At 38.9% G+C, this 14,761-nt stretch overlaps 1 long non-coding RNA gene across 1 annotated transcript; it reads right to left on the reverse strand.

Moving 5' to 3' along the window:
- Positions 1-8,267: 8,267 nt before the first annotated feature.
- On the reverse strand, positions 8,268-14,534 carry LOC109258052 (uncharacterized). The gene is made up of 2 exons (XR_002076174.2): positions 10,657-14,534; positions 8,268-8,883 (listed from the first exon to the last, which is right to left on the reverse strand). It is a non-coding gene; the product is annotated as an uncharacterized LOC109258052 (long non-coding RNA).
- Between the last annotated feature and the right edge of the window lie 227 nt (positions 14,535-14,761).

Raw genomic sequence — 14,761 nt, forward strand, 5'->3', positions numbered from 1 at the left:
AATCTACATATTCAATGAGATCCCTATCAAAGTAACACCAGCATTCTTCACAGAGCTAGAACAACTAATCCTAAAATTTGTATGGAACCAGAAAAGATCCCAAATAGCCAAAGCACTCTTGAAAAAGAAAACCAAAGCAGGAGGCATCACAATCCCAGACTTCAAGCTATACTACATAGCTGTAATCATCAAGACAGTATGGTACTGGCACAAGAGCAGACACTCAGATCAATGGAACAGAATAGAGAACCGTAAATGGACCCACAAATGTATGGCCAACTAGGGGCTCCTAGTTCCTATCCAGGAGCATGGAATATTTTTCCACTTTTTGGTGTCATCTTCAATTTCATTCATAAGCTTTCTATAGTTTTCAGTGTATAGATTTTTCACCTCTTTGGTTAGATTTATTCTTAGGTATTTTACGGTTTTTTGTGCAACTGTAAATGGGATCGATTCCTTGATTTCTCTTTCTGTCACTTCATTGTTGGTGTATAGGAATGCAACCAATTTCTGTGCGTTGATTTTATATCCTGACACTTTGCTGAATTCATGAATCAGTTCTAGCAGTTTTTTTGTGGAATCTTTTGGGTTTTCCATATAGAGTATCATGTCATCTGCGAAGATTGAAAGTGACCTCCTCCTGGCCGATTTGGATGCATTTTATTTCTTTGTGTTGTCTGATTGCAGAGCCTAAGACTTCAAATGCTGTGTTGAATGACAGTGGCGAGAGTGGACATCCCTTTCTTGTTCCTGCCCTGAGGGGGAAAGCTCTCAGTTTTTCCCCATTGAGGATGATATTAGCATTCGGTCGTTCATATATGGCTTTTATGATCTCGAGGTATGATCCTTCTATCCCTACTTTCTTGAGGGTTTTTATCAAAAACGGATGCTGTATTTTGTCAAATGTTTTCTCTGCATCTATTGAGAGGATCATATGGTTCTTGTCCTTTCTTTTACCGATGTGATGAATCACGTTAATTATTTTGCGGATGTTGAACCAGCCCTGCATCCCAGGTATAAATCACACTTGATAATGGTGAATAATTTTTTTAATGTATTGTTGGATCCGGTTGGCCAATATCTTGTTGAGGATTTTTGCATCCATGTTCATCAGGGAAATTGGTCTATAGTTCTCCTTTTTAGTGGGGTCTCTGTCTGGTTTTGGAATCAAGGTAATGCTGGCTTCAGAGAAAGAGTTTGGAAGTTTTCCTTCCATTTCTATTTTTTGGAACAGTTTCCAGAGAATAGGTGTTAACTCTTCCTTAAATGTTTGGTAGAATTCCCCTGAAAAGCCATCTGGCCCTGGACTCTTGTTTTTTGGCAGATTTTTGATTACTAATTCGATTTCCTTACTGGTTATAGGGTCTGTTCAAATTTTCTATTTCTTCCTGTTTCAGTTTTGGTAGTGTATATGTTTCTAGGAATTTGTCCATTTCTTCCAGATTACCCATTTTATTGGCATATAATTGCTCATAATATTCTCTTATTGTTTTTATTTCTGCTGTGTTAGTTGTGATCTCTCCTCTTTCATTCTTGATTTCATTTATTTGGGTCCTTTCCTTTTTCTTCTTGATCAAACTGGATAGTGGTTTATCAATTTTGTTAATTCTTTCAAAGAACCAGCTTCTGGTTTCATTCATCTGTTCTACTGTTTTGTTTTGCTTTTTTTTTTTTTTTTTTTTTGGTTTCAATAGCATTAATTTCTGCTCTAATCTTTATTATTTCCTGTCTTTTTCTGGTTTGGGGTTTTATTTGGTGTTCTTTTTCCAGCTCCTTAGGCGTAAGCTTAGGTTGTGTATCTGAGCTCTTTCTTCCTTCTTTAGGAAAGTCTGGATTGCTATATACTTTCCTCTTATGACTGCCTTTGCTGCGTCCCAGAGGTTTTGGGTTGTGGTGTTATCATTTTCATTGACTTCCATATACTTTTTAATTTCCTCTTTAACTGCTTGGTTAGCCCATTCATTCTTTTTTTTAATGTTTTTTAAATTTTATTTATTTATTTTTGAGACAGAGAGAGACAGAGCATGAGCAGGGGAGGGGCAGAGAGAGAAGGAGATACAGAATCTGAAGCAGGCTTCAGGCTCCGAGCTGTCAGCACAGAGCCGGATGTGGGGCCCGAACCCACGGACTGAGATCATGACCTGAGCTGAAGTCAGATGCTCAACCGACTGAGCCACCCAGGCGCCCCACCCATTCATTCTTTAGTAGAATGTTCTTCAGTCTCCAAGTATTTGTTACCTTTCCAATTTTTTTCTTGTGGTTGATATCGAGTTTCATAGTGTTGTGGTCTGAAAATATGCATGGTATGATCTCGATCTTTTTGTACTTACGTAGGGCAGATTTGTGTCCCAGTATATGGCCTATTCTGGAGAATGTTCCATGTGCACTGGAGAAGAATGTATATCCTGCTGCTTTAGGATGGAATGTTCTGAATATATCTGTTAAGTCCATCTAGTCCAGTGTGTCATTCAAAGCCATTGTTTCCTTGTTGATTTTTTGATTAGATGATCTGTCCATTGCTGTGAGTGGGGTATTAAAGTCTCCTACTATTATGGTATTACTATCAATGAGTTTCTTTATGTTTGTGATTAATTGATTTATATATTTGGGCGCTCACACATTTGGTGCATAAATGTTTACAATTGTTAAGTCTTCGTGGTCTATTAGACCCCTTGATTATGATATAATGCCCTTCTGCATCTCTTGATACAGTCTTTATTTTAAAGTCTAGATTGTCTGATATTAGTATGGCTACTCCAGCTTTCTTTTGTTGACCATTAGCATGATAGATGGTTTTCCATCCCCTTATTTTCAATCTGAAGGTGTCTTTAGGTCTAAAGTGTGTCTCTTGGAAACAGCATATAGATGGATCTTGTTTTCTTATCCATTCTGTTACCCTATGTCTTTTGATTGGAGCATTGAGTCCATTGACATTTAGAGTGAGTATTGAAAGATAGGAATTTATTGCCATTATGATGCTTGTAGAGTTGGAGTTTCTGGTGATGTTCTCTGAATCGTTTGTTGCTTTTGGTATTTATGTATATATAAATATATGTATTTATATACATATAAATATACATATAAATTTATATACATATAAATATACACACACACACACACACACACATATATATATATATATATATATATATGTATATGTATATATATATATATTTTTTTTTTCATCTTTTCTCCCCTCAGAAAGTCCCCCTTAAAATTTCTTGCAGGCTTGGTTTAGTGGTCACAAACTCCTTTAATTTTTGTTTGTCTGGGAAACTTTTTATCTCTCCTTCTATTTTGAATGATAGCCTTGCTGGATAAAGAATTCTTGGCTGCATATTTTTCTGATTCAACACACTGAATATGTCCCACCACTCCCTTCTGGCCTCCAAGTTTCTGTGGATAGGTCTGCTGCAAACCTAATCTGTCTTCCCTTGTATGTTAGGGACTTTTTTCCCCTTGCTGCTTTCATGATTCCCTCCTTGCCTGAGTATTTTGTGAATTTGACTATGATATGCCTTGTGGATGGTTGGTTTTTGTTGAATCTAATGGGGGTCCTCTGTGCTTCCTGGATTTTGATGTTTGTGTCTTTCCCCAGGTTAGGAAAGTTTTGTCCACTATGATTTGCTCACATAACCCTTTTACCCCTATTTCTCTCTCTTCCTCTTCTGGGACCCCTATGATTCTGATGTTGTTCCTTTTTAATGAGTCACTGATTTCTCTAATTATTAGATCGTGCTCTTTTGCCTTAATCTTCCTCTTTTTTTCTGCTTCGTTATTCTCTATAAGTTTGTCCTCTATATCACTGATTCTCTGTTCTGCCTCGTCCATCCTTGCCGCCGCTGCATCCATCCGTGATTGCAGCTCAATTATAGCATTTTTAATTTCATTATGGCTATTTTTACTTCTTTTATCTCTACAGAAAGGGATTCTAATCTATTTTTGACTCCAGCTAGTATTCTTATTATCGTGATTCTAAATTCTGGTTCAGACATCTTGCTTGTATCTGTGTTGGTTAAATTCCTAGCTGTTGTTTCTTCGTGCTCTTTCTTTTGGGGTGAATTCCTTCGTTTTGTCATTTTGAAGGGAGAAAAGGAATTAATGAGGTAGAAGAATTGAAATAAAAAAATTAAAATAAAAAAAATATTGAAATTAAAAATTAAACACACACACACACACACACACACACACACACACAAATCAAATAGATGATGCTAGATCCTAGGTGTGTTTTGGTCTGGGTGTTGAAAGTGGTTTGACAGATTCAAGAAAAAAAAGGCGTAGGGGGAAGGAAATCGTTTGAGAATTTGAAAAAAATGAATACACTGAGGTAGACTAAAATGAGATGATGGGGGTAAAATAGAATTTGAAAACATATACACAAAAGTAAAGAATGTAGTAGAAAAAAATTAAAGAACAATATTTTTAATAAGAATTCAAAATAAATATGAATTTTTTTCATTTTCCGTATTTAAGAAAAAAGAAAAGAAATGAAAAAGATAAAAGATAAAATAAAAAAATAGTTTGAAAATTTGAAAAAGTGAATACACTGTAGTAGACTAAAAAAATGATGGAAGTAAAATAGAATTTGAAAAAACTTACATAACAGCAAAAAAATATAGTAATAAAAATTAAATAAAAATATTTTTAATAGAAATTGAAAGTAAAAATGAAGTTTTTCTCTCTCTGCATTCAAGAAAAGGAAAAGAAATGAAAAAGAGGAAAAAAGAAAAAGAAAAAAAGGGAAATTGAGAATTTGAAAAGGTGAGTACACTGAAGTAGAGTAAAATAAAATAATGGAAGTAAAGTAGAATTTGAAAAAATTTATACAAAAGTGAAAAGTATAGTAATAAAAATTAAAGAAATATTTTTTAATAAAAATTGAAAATAAAAATGAATTTTTTCTCTTTATTCAAGAAAAAGAAAAGAATTGTAAAAGAGAAAAAGGAAAAAAAAAAGAAAGAAAATTGAATAGATGAACCTGCTAACAGATTGAAGTAGGACTGAAATTGCTTCGTTTTCCCCTAGAAGTCAGCCTATATAGCTCTTTATAGTCCATAAATTAAGCCGGCGGTGAGACTTGTGTTCTTGAGACGAAGTTGGCCCAGTTGGGTGGGGCTCAGTGTAACAGCTGCGCTCTCCACTAGGTGGTGCTGCTACCCTACTGGGGTGGATTGTTGCGGGGCTCGTAGGTGTGTATGCACATGCATGGGAGCAGTGAAAATGGCGCCACCCAGCTACCCAGTCTGTTCTCCCGGATCAGCAATTGTGTACCCATCCTCTGTCTTCAGCTCTCATCCACTCCCTGCTTCTTCACTTTCCATGACCAGGCCCCAGGCAGCACCTCTCTCCCAAGCCTTGTCTCAGATGTGGCTGTTTTCCCTGGCACCCTACTTCTGAAGGACTGCGGCTCTGACCTGTTCCACCCCTCTGCAGGAGGGTCTCACCAAGCAATGGCCAAATGAGCAATGGCCAAATATCAGCTGCACCCAGGTACACCTGCTGGACCCTGTTGTTGACGGTGCCCCAAGACTGTGGCCAGGTGCCAGCCCGTCCCAGAAAATGTTCGTGAGATAATGTAGCAGCAGCATCTCAGGGATTATGGAAAATCACAATACACGTCTGGCAACAGGCTTCACCCTTAACAACCTTGCCCCAGAGCCAGCAAATGTGGTCGCCTTCTGGGGTCTGCTGGGACCAGGTGGCTTCAACAGTCTCTACCAAATGTCCTTCCAGCAGTGGAACCGCTTTTCCCCATGTGGCCAGAGAACCTCCCAGACCCCACTCTGTTCCTGGGGACTCGCCCTTCCCACCAGAGCACTGCCAGTTGTCGAGCTGCAGAGCTGTAGCCTTTGCGCTCCCCATGTTTACAGTATTAATGGAATTTAAACCCTCTCCTTTCTCCCTTCTCCCTTTTTAGTTTAGTCCCTGTGGCTGTTTCCAATTTTCCACTTTCTCTCCAGCTGCTTTTGGGGAGGGGTGATTTTCCCATATTCTCCTCCCCTCCCCAGTCTCTGTCCTCTCTCCGCGCAAAAGCGGTTCCCTACCTTTCGGAGCTTCTTGCTCCCCAAGTTCAGCTCTCCACGCCGTGTACCTGCTGAATTCTGTGGTTCAGGTTGTGCAGATTGTTGTGTTAATCCTCCAATCAGTTTTCTAGGTGTGTAGGATGGTTCAGTGTTGGTCTGGTTGTATTTTATGGACGTGAGACACACAGAAAGCTTCCATGCTATTCTGCAATCTTGGCTCCTCCCCCAAGATAATTTTAAATAGGGGCATCTGGGTGGCTCAGTTGGTTAAGTGTCTGACTCTTGGTTTTGGCTCAAGTCATCATCTCGTGGTCTCGTGCGTTCAAGTCACATGCCAGACTGCACTGTCAGTGCAGAGCCTGCTTGGGATTCTCTGTCTCCCTCTCTCTGCATCCCTCCATTTGCACTGTCTTTGTCTTTCTCAAATAAATAAACCTTAAAAAACAACAAAATTTGGACCCAGGGAACTTAAATGGCTTGCAAGTTCACACTATTTAAGAGTGAAGCTGGTGAATCAGTCAGGCTCCCAGTAGGAAATGGATGGCACATTCAAGGTGGGTGATATGAAGGAATTATTTACAAAGAGAGGAATTGTCCTGTCTAAGATCTAAAGAAACCAGAAGGGGCAGGAGAGGCAGCAGTTACCAGACCCTGGAGCCAGAGGGCACCATGTAGAGGGGCAGCTTGACAAGGCTGTGACCTGGGGCAAAAGGGTTCTCCTGGCCTCAGGGACCTTGTAGGAAGGAGCTGAGCAATAAACACCCTCCCACCTCCTGATTATGCTCTCTGCTGTCCAAACTCAGCAGGAAGCCCACATAGGTCAGCCTTCCATCTGCAGGGTCCAATGAATCCAGCACAGCCAGAGAGGCTAAAACTAGATGTCCTGGATTTAGTCTCTTTTCACAAAGCCAAAGACTCTGGAAAGAGCACTGTACATATGCCAGTCCCTGGAAAGTGACACACACAGTGCCCATCCTAGCCCTTCCACTACTGGCTGTGTACCTTGGGGAGAGGTTAGATTTAACCTCATCTCTTTATCTATGTGTTAGGAATGGTACAAGTATTGGACTCTGACATTGTGCTGAAGACTGGGGAGAAGATGATACCTGAAAAGCAGTTGGCCCAGTGCCAGGTAAGTGCCCAGCAAACTGGATGTTCTGATTGTTGATCTCATCTTCACCTCACAGAACCTATAATGCAGTCATTGGCAGTTCTTCCGGTTTGGTCTCATCTCAGCTGGGTGCTACACATTTGCTATGAAATGCTTTTAGAGCTTTGAAAAAAGTAACTGTAGACTTTGTGCTACAAACTATTACTTGGGCAAATTTAATGGATTTGAAAGCTGTATCATAACTTCCTCTATATACATCTAAAGACTTCAGGCTTGTCAAGTGGAATGGATGGATTGAAACCACACTGAAATGAAATACAGGTAAAAATAAGGAATGGAACTGAGCACTACTGAATTCCGTAACGAGTTCTAGCTTGATGGCACTGTTACACCAAGAGAAGGCTCTTCCTTAGCCAATCCCCAACCATACCACACTTGAGCCCCAACTTCACATCTCTCAGCTCTCAAGGTCTGTGCATGAGTCGTCAACTGCATGGGACTGACATTCCTTCAGATGCTCACCTAACTGCATAGCTTGCTGCCTGGCCAGGCCAGTTTAGGTGTCCAAGAATTTAGAGAATAAATGGATTAGAAAGAGATCATGAGAGAGGGAGAGGAGGCCCGAGAAGAGAGGGATGTGATGAACATGTGGCATAGAGAGGTAAGGAGGATGGCATGAGGTGGGGGATGGGAGTGGACAGAGGAGGTTGGAGGAAGGAAGGGGTTGGGGGCTTCTTCTGTGATGATACAGCAGATGGGTCCACAATGAGGGGAAGGTTTGAATGGGTAAAGATGAGAGAAAGAGAGAGAGAGAGAGAAATAAGGCATATGGCTTTGGCTGATAACACCTTTTCAGGAGCTTCTGCTTCTGAATTCCCAACCCTTAAATCCTTCACTGGCACAGGAAGGGATTTGAGACCAGTGTACAACCATCAGAAGGATGCCAACTCCACATTCTGCACACATTCCGCTGCTATTCTGTGGTCCTGTGATATCTATGTGCACTGGCTACAGTGGTGACAGTGACGGGCTCACTCTCATGCACTGTGCCACCTGCACAGCACTGCTTACTATACACCCAGGGCTTTCCTTGCTTTTAATTTTCACAATAATCCTGTGAAATACCATCATTACTCTCATTTTCTTTATTTAAATAAAATCTTTCATGTGAATATAACACACATACACAAAAGTGCCCACCATGTAAACACACCATGTGAGGTATAATACATTATCATAAGGTGAATGTCTGCATAACTTCCTCCCATGTCATGAGATTGAACACTGCCAGCCCTCAGAAGTCCTCCAATCACAAACCTCTCCCTAACTGCATACACAATCCTCTATTTTCTAGATAAATAAACTGTGACTCAGAAATGCGATTGCTTGGGATCACACCACCTGGACCCAAAAGGAAACTTGTCATCTCCTTTACACCTCAAGCACTTTCCAGCCAACCTGCTGCTTCTAGAAACAAGACTAGGCTGTGCCTTTCCATGTGCCACTCAAGGTGTCAGCTTCACACCTGGACAAAAAGCAACTCAAGTGTCCAATGATCTGGAGGAGCCCCTCACCTGAAGCCTAGATGGTGAGAAATCAGTTAGCTCCACGGCTCAAAGCAACAAGTGGCTATTTTCGTGGCAGGCTGAGAAGTAGAGGTAGGAGCTGGTCCAGGCACAGTGGGGTTGAAGGAGGCAGGCTTGTTTGTGTCTATCTCTTGTGGCTCCGGTACTCCAACAAGTATTCCTACAGAACATAAAACAAGACGATGGTGAAAAGCTTTGCTCAGGCCTTCCTGAATCACTTTTTTAAATAGCTGACTAATACACACTTCTTCCCACCATACACCCCAGCTGTGTAGATCTAAAGTATTCTTCTCTGCAAGATCCCTGAAGAGGCAAGAACATGGTCCTGTGTGGAACTCTGTTCTTCTCCGTTCCAGTGACTGTGGTTATTCCTTGCACTTGGGTCAGGATGAAGTTGAACTACAGTTCAGGCTCATGAAGAAGAGGCAAAGGGAAACCAGACCATCACTGTCAGAGCTTTCCAGCACAGGGATCTTTCACATATCACTCTCTGTCACTGATGGAGCCTGGACAGCCTTTATACAATCTCTCATAAAGGCCCTTCATCAACACAGTCTCAAGGGCCACCAAGCACAAAAAAATCCTACTGTTGGTGTAACAGCAGCCTTACCTATGTCTGCATGATGGTGAAAAATATTTGGGGAAGAAGTTAACAATGTACCTGTAGCACAATGGATAACTGGACTGGACATTTCCCTGTGCCCTTGGTCTCAAGCCTGCTACTTGCCACACTGAGCTTTGAGTCTGAAAGCCCAGAGAATCACAGAAAGTAGAGGGGCTGGGTCTGCTATTCAGCTCTTCCCCTTACAGCTTACTTTTCTGAGACTCATTTTTTGCATCAGGAGGATGGGGATTCCTAAGATTCTTCTTCATGAGGTGGTTGTGAGAACAGATGAGATCAAGTATGTGAATGTGGTTGAAGACTGTAAGATGGAGAGATTAGGAATCCCAATCAGTGCCAGCACTTCTTGCCACATGGCTGGTGGGGCTGTTCTGCCTGCATCCCCTTCCTGTGGGTGGGCTTATCACTGTGATTTTCAAAGGAGTCTGACCCTGGGAGTCCCTCCCTTCTCCATTCCCCCCACCTGATGCTGGTCAGTTCTCACCAGCTTCAGCCAAGCACCTCTCACCTCGACCCTGACCATCCAAGGACTCAGACATTTCCACTGTGGATGCATTACACAAAACACTTTGCAGGGCAGGGCTGCACAGCATATCCACTGTGCCATGTACATTTATTTCTCTTTACAGAACAACCTAGTGACTCTTTCCTTCCACAGACCACACCTAGAAATTCCCTTCCTCCCCATCCCACAGCTATATATGTGTGTCTATGTATACATATATACGTATATGCACATATACACATGTATATACACAAATACTTTGTATAAATGTATACACACACACAGACACACACACACTACACTTAACACAAAATAGTGGAAGCATTTCTTTTAAAATCAGGAAGATGCCTGGGTGGCTCAGTTGGAGCCAAAAAGAAGCCATTACAATGAGTAAGTAAAAGTATTAGACAAAAAGAAAGATAGGTTCAATGGAGAAGATTTTTGGAGAAACTAACTTCACTGTCAACAGTAAGATTGGAAATGATACACTGGAGCACTAAATGAGTGCTAAAGTGAAAACTAAACAAAATAAAGAGCCCCTGAAAACACTATGAGTGAATTCCCAAGTTTAAATAAATGTTGGGTACTACTTTGTTCCACTCCTTAAAGGAACAAAATTCAGGCTGGCCAGGGACTTCCTACTACTTTTCACTCCTATTAATATGATACTTTGTGTTGTCTTTTTCTTGTGGACAATCTTGTCAGAGATTTGCTTTAGTCTTTCAAAGCACCAGCTTTCAGTATTGATCCTTTGTTACATTGCTTATCTTTTTAATATTCCTTCCTTCCACTTTATTTATACTTACTTTGTTGTTCTTATTCCATCTTCTCTATATGTTTGGTTCACATATTTTCAGCTTCTTCCTTTCTGATAATTCAACCCCACATTTCTGTGGAAAAATTACTTCAGTTAGTTGCATAATACAAGGTCTGGCAAGTAGCATATCATCCTTTAAAGTATTTTCTAATTTCCGGTATGATTTTTTGACCTTTCAGTTATTTAAAACAATGTCAATGCTCTCAATGTATGAGTATTTACATTATCTTTTTGTTACTGACCTCTAACAATTGCACATGGTCAGAAAATGTGCTCATTTTGAAATTGGTTCTTTGAAACTTAAGACTTGATTTATGGCCTAATACATGGTTAATTGTAGGAAATGTTCTGTGCACATTTAAAGAATGTGTATTTTGTTCAGTCAACATTCCATATACTCTTATATTAAGTTTATTGTCTTGTTCAAATCTTTTATATGCTTAGTACTTTTTATGACATGATTTATTGATTACTGAAAGAGATGTATGAAAATCTCCCCTTATAATAATGACCTATTTCTGATTTTCAAAAATTATTCACACTACTTGTATTTTAGAGTTGTACTTTTTTTCCCCCCTTTTCTTTTTCCTTTCTTTTTTTTTTTTTTTTTTTTTTTTTTGGATATGTCTTGTCCGTGTATCTTTTTTCTCCCACTGTTTTATTTTCACTCTTTCTGTGTCCTTATGTTTTTAGAATGGCTCTTGAAAACAATTTATAGCTGAATTTTTAAAATCCACTCCAATAATCATTGCCTCGACTGGTGAGTTTAATCCATTTATATTGATTGTGATTACTGATGTAATTGGATTAACTTCTACTATCTTATTTTATATAGATTTCCTTTTTTCCCTTATTTTTTTCATGCCTTCATTGGTAGAGTCCTCTACCTCTTTTATTAGTATAGAAATTATTGTTTTTAATCTTTTGGTGGTTTATCTAGAAATTTTAACATCATGTTTAATTTAAAAGTTTGAGTTACTTTGGTAAGCAACATAATAACTTAAAACACTTTAACTCTGGGGCACCTGGATGGCTCAGTCGGTTAAGCTTCCTACTTCAGCTCTGGACATGACCTCACTGTTTGTGAGTTCGAGCCTGGCATCAGGCCCTGTGCTGACAGCTGGGAGCCTGGAGCCTGCTTCAGATCCTCCCTCCCTCTCTCTCAGCCCCTCCACTGCTTGCACTCTCTCTCTCAAAAATAAGTAAAAATTAAAAAAATTTTTTTTTAAAAACAAAAGAACATTTTAACTCTAATTCTAGTTACCCCATTCCTGAGTTGCTGTTCGTGTCCTGGGTTTTAGTTCTTTTCTAACCAAATTAAATATGGCTATTTTATAAGTTGCTATAGTCACATTTACCATTTTCTTTGGTGTCATCTCACCTCTTCAACTTCCGGAGAGCGTTTTGCTTCTTCCTAAAGTACATCCTTTAGAAATTCCCCTAAATGTAGTTTATTGGTAGTAAATATTTAGTTTCTCTGAAATGTCTTTATCTTGCCACTGTTCTTGAAAGATATTTTGAGGAGTAGGAAAATTCTACTTTGACAGTCATTGTTCTTTAGTACATTGAAAATATTCCACCATTTAATGGACCAGTTGTTGTTGAAAGTCATTTTTGATCTATGTTGCTGCTTTGAAATTAATCTGGTCTTATCTCTGGCTGCTTTTAAGTTTCTACTCCGTCTTTGTTGTTCTTTCATTTTCTATATGATGTTTTTATATCTTTGTTTTATCTTTCTGTTAATTCATTCGGGTTCTTGAACTAGGGATTCATATTTTTCATCAGTTCTCAATAATTTATTCTCAATCCTTATCATTTTTTCACACATTATATCTGCCCTCTTCCCTCCTTCTGGAACCCATTTAACATGTATATTAGATCTCCTTATGCTTTTTCCTTCATTTATTACATCTTTTAGATTTTTGTTTCTTTATAGGCATTCTGTATAATTTCTATAACCAATTTTCTTCTAAACCACATCCATTGAATTTCTAATTCAATATTTTCACTTCTATGAAGTTACTTTTCAAAACTTACTAGCCGTTTTTCTACCTTTTGTTTCTTCATTAGATTTCTAATGACCTTGTTTCTTTAAACCTATTGAACGTACTTTATGTTGTAATTCGGTATCTCAATTGTGAGTCAATTTCTGCTCTCACTTATAGCTTTGTGTATGTGTGTTCACTGTGAACTCATGTTGCTCTGCACCTTATCTGAGTAAACTTCTAAGGTCTGGGATGCTTCTTCGATCAGGCACCTAAGGGTAACCAGTCTGGGACTCATTTCAACCAGATTCTCTGCTTAACTATTTTGACTGCCAACAAATTCAAGTCCCATGTCCATGTAAATGTGGACAGGTAGTTAGGAATTCCAGGAGAGATTTCCTTCCCAGAGTCAAAGCTGAGACAGGCATTCCCACTTTCTCCCTCTGCAGAATAGGGCTTTCCCTAATTCTATCACACACACTGTCCTTCAGGAGTCCTAACTTTATGCAGGGATCACTGGTTCAATCTACCATCTTGATCGTTTCAAGTCTTTGCCTTCTGCCCCATATGCCTACCTTGGCTACTAGTGATTGGCAGGTACCTGAGGGGAAACACTGGGCTCCAGTCCTCAATTACCCTTTTGATTTTATATTTATCATCATTTCGGGCCTCCAAGGAATTTTTTTACTTTGCCATTTGCTCAGGGGTGTGTGTGTGTGTGTGTGTGTGTGTGTGTGTGTGTGTGTATCCTCAACATTCTTAGCAGTACTGCACTTGGAGGATAAGTGTAGCATACCACACTGCTGGAAACAAAAATTTTCTATTTAACTTTATGTACTTTAGAAGTATTTCTTCTCTTATTCCCATAGAATTTGGATGTTGGGAGAGAAGGAAAATGCACGGCCTTGAGCCACAAGTATAATATGGCTAAAAATCTCGTATTGACTTTGTCCCCATTATCTCCCTTTGTGTAGATTACTTCCAGTCATATGAGTAATAGTGGCTTAGTTTAGCCAGCCTCTCAGGTCTCCCCGAGGCTGTTTCTTTTCCAATCTGTAAACTGGCAATGATTGTAAGACCCGTCTCAAAGTGCTTACAAGGATTAAATCATACATGTAAAAATGTAGATCAGTGCCCAGTACTTAAAACAGTTAACAAATATTAGCTATGATTATTTTCAAAAACTTCTTTCTCTAATATTGCCTGGTTATTTGAAGTCCAGATACGCTTTAGAATTTTTTTTCAATTTCTAAAAAGAATTCTTTCAGAATTCTGACTGAAATTAATTTTGGTTGAAATATAGGAAGTAATTTGGGGAGATCTGACATCTCAACAAAATCAAGTCCCTTCATCCAGAAACATGGTATATCATTAAGTCTTCTTTGATATTCCTCAGCAAACATTTGGCAGTCCCTCATTTAGGTTCTGAACATTTCTATCATGTTTGTTTCATATTTTATAAAAGTTAATTAAATTATTAAATGCATTATTATAAGTAAAAACAATTTCTAATTATTTATTGCTGGAATATATAAAAGCTTTTGCTTTTAATATGTTTATTTTACAACTGGGTATCTTGATGAAGTTTTGTAAGAATCTTACCATTTTCCGGATAATCACATTTATCTGCAAATGATTGTTTTTTTCCTTTCCCAAAGTTACACTTCCTCACTGGACTCCTTAATTTTATTCCTAACCTTAAGCATGTATGTAGTGCTTCATAAATTTGTTGTTGATTTCATATTCCTTTAAGCATATATCAGGGATAGGAGTTGAATTATAACCTTTTAGGCATTTATTAAGACTGTGTGACTTTCCCCCTTTATTATAAAAATACACTAAAATATATTATTCTTACCAGAAAGCCAACTTTGTATTTCTTTTTTTTATAGTCAATATTTTATTTTTTTTTTAATATGAAATTTATTGTCAAATTTGTTTCCATACAACACCCAGTGCTCATCCCAATAGGTGCCCTCCTCAATACCCATCACCCACCCACCCCTCCCTCCACCCCCTCCATAAACCCTCAGTTTGTTCTCAGTTTTTAGAAATCTCTTAGGTTTTGGTTCCCTCCCTCTCTAACCATTTTTTTTCCTTCCCCTCCCC

The sequence above is a fragment of the Panthera pardus genome, unplaced genomic scaffold, assembly GCF_024362965.1.
Source record: "Panthera pardus isolate Hobbes unplaced genomic scaffold, ASM2436296v1 HiC_scaffold_25, whole genome shotgun sequence".
Classification (NCBI taxonomy): domain Eukaryota; kingdom Metazoa; phylum Chordata; class Mammalia; order Carnivora; family Felidae; genus Panthera; species Panthera pardus.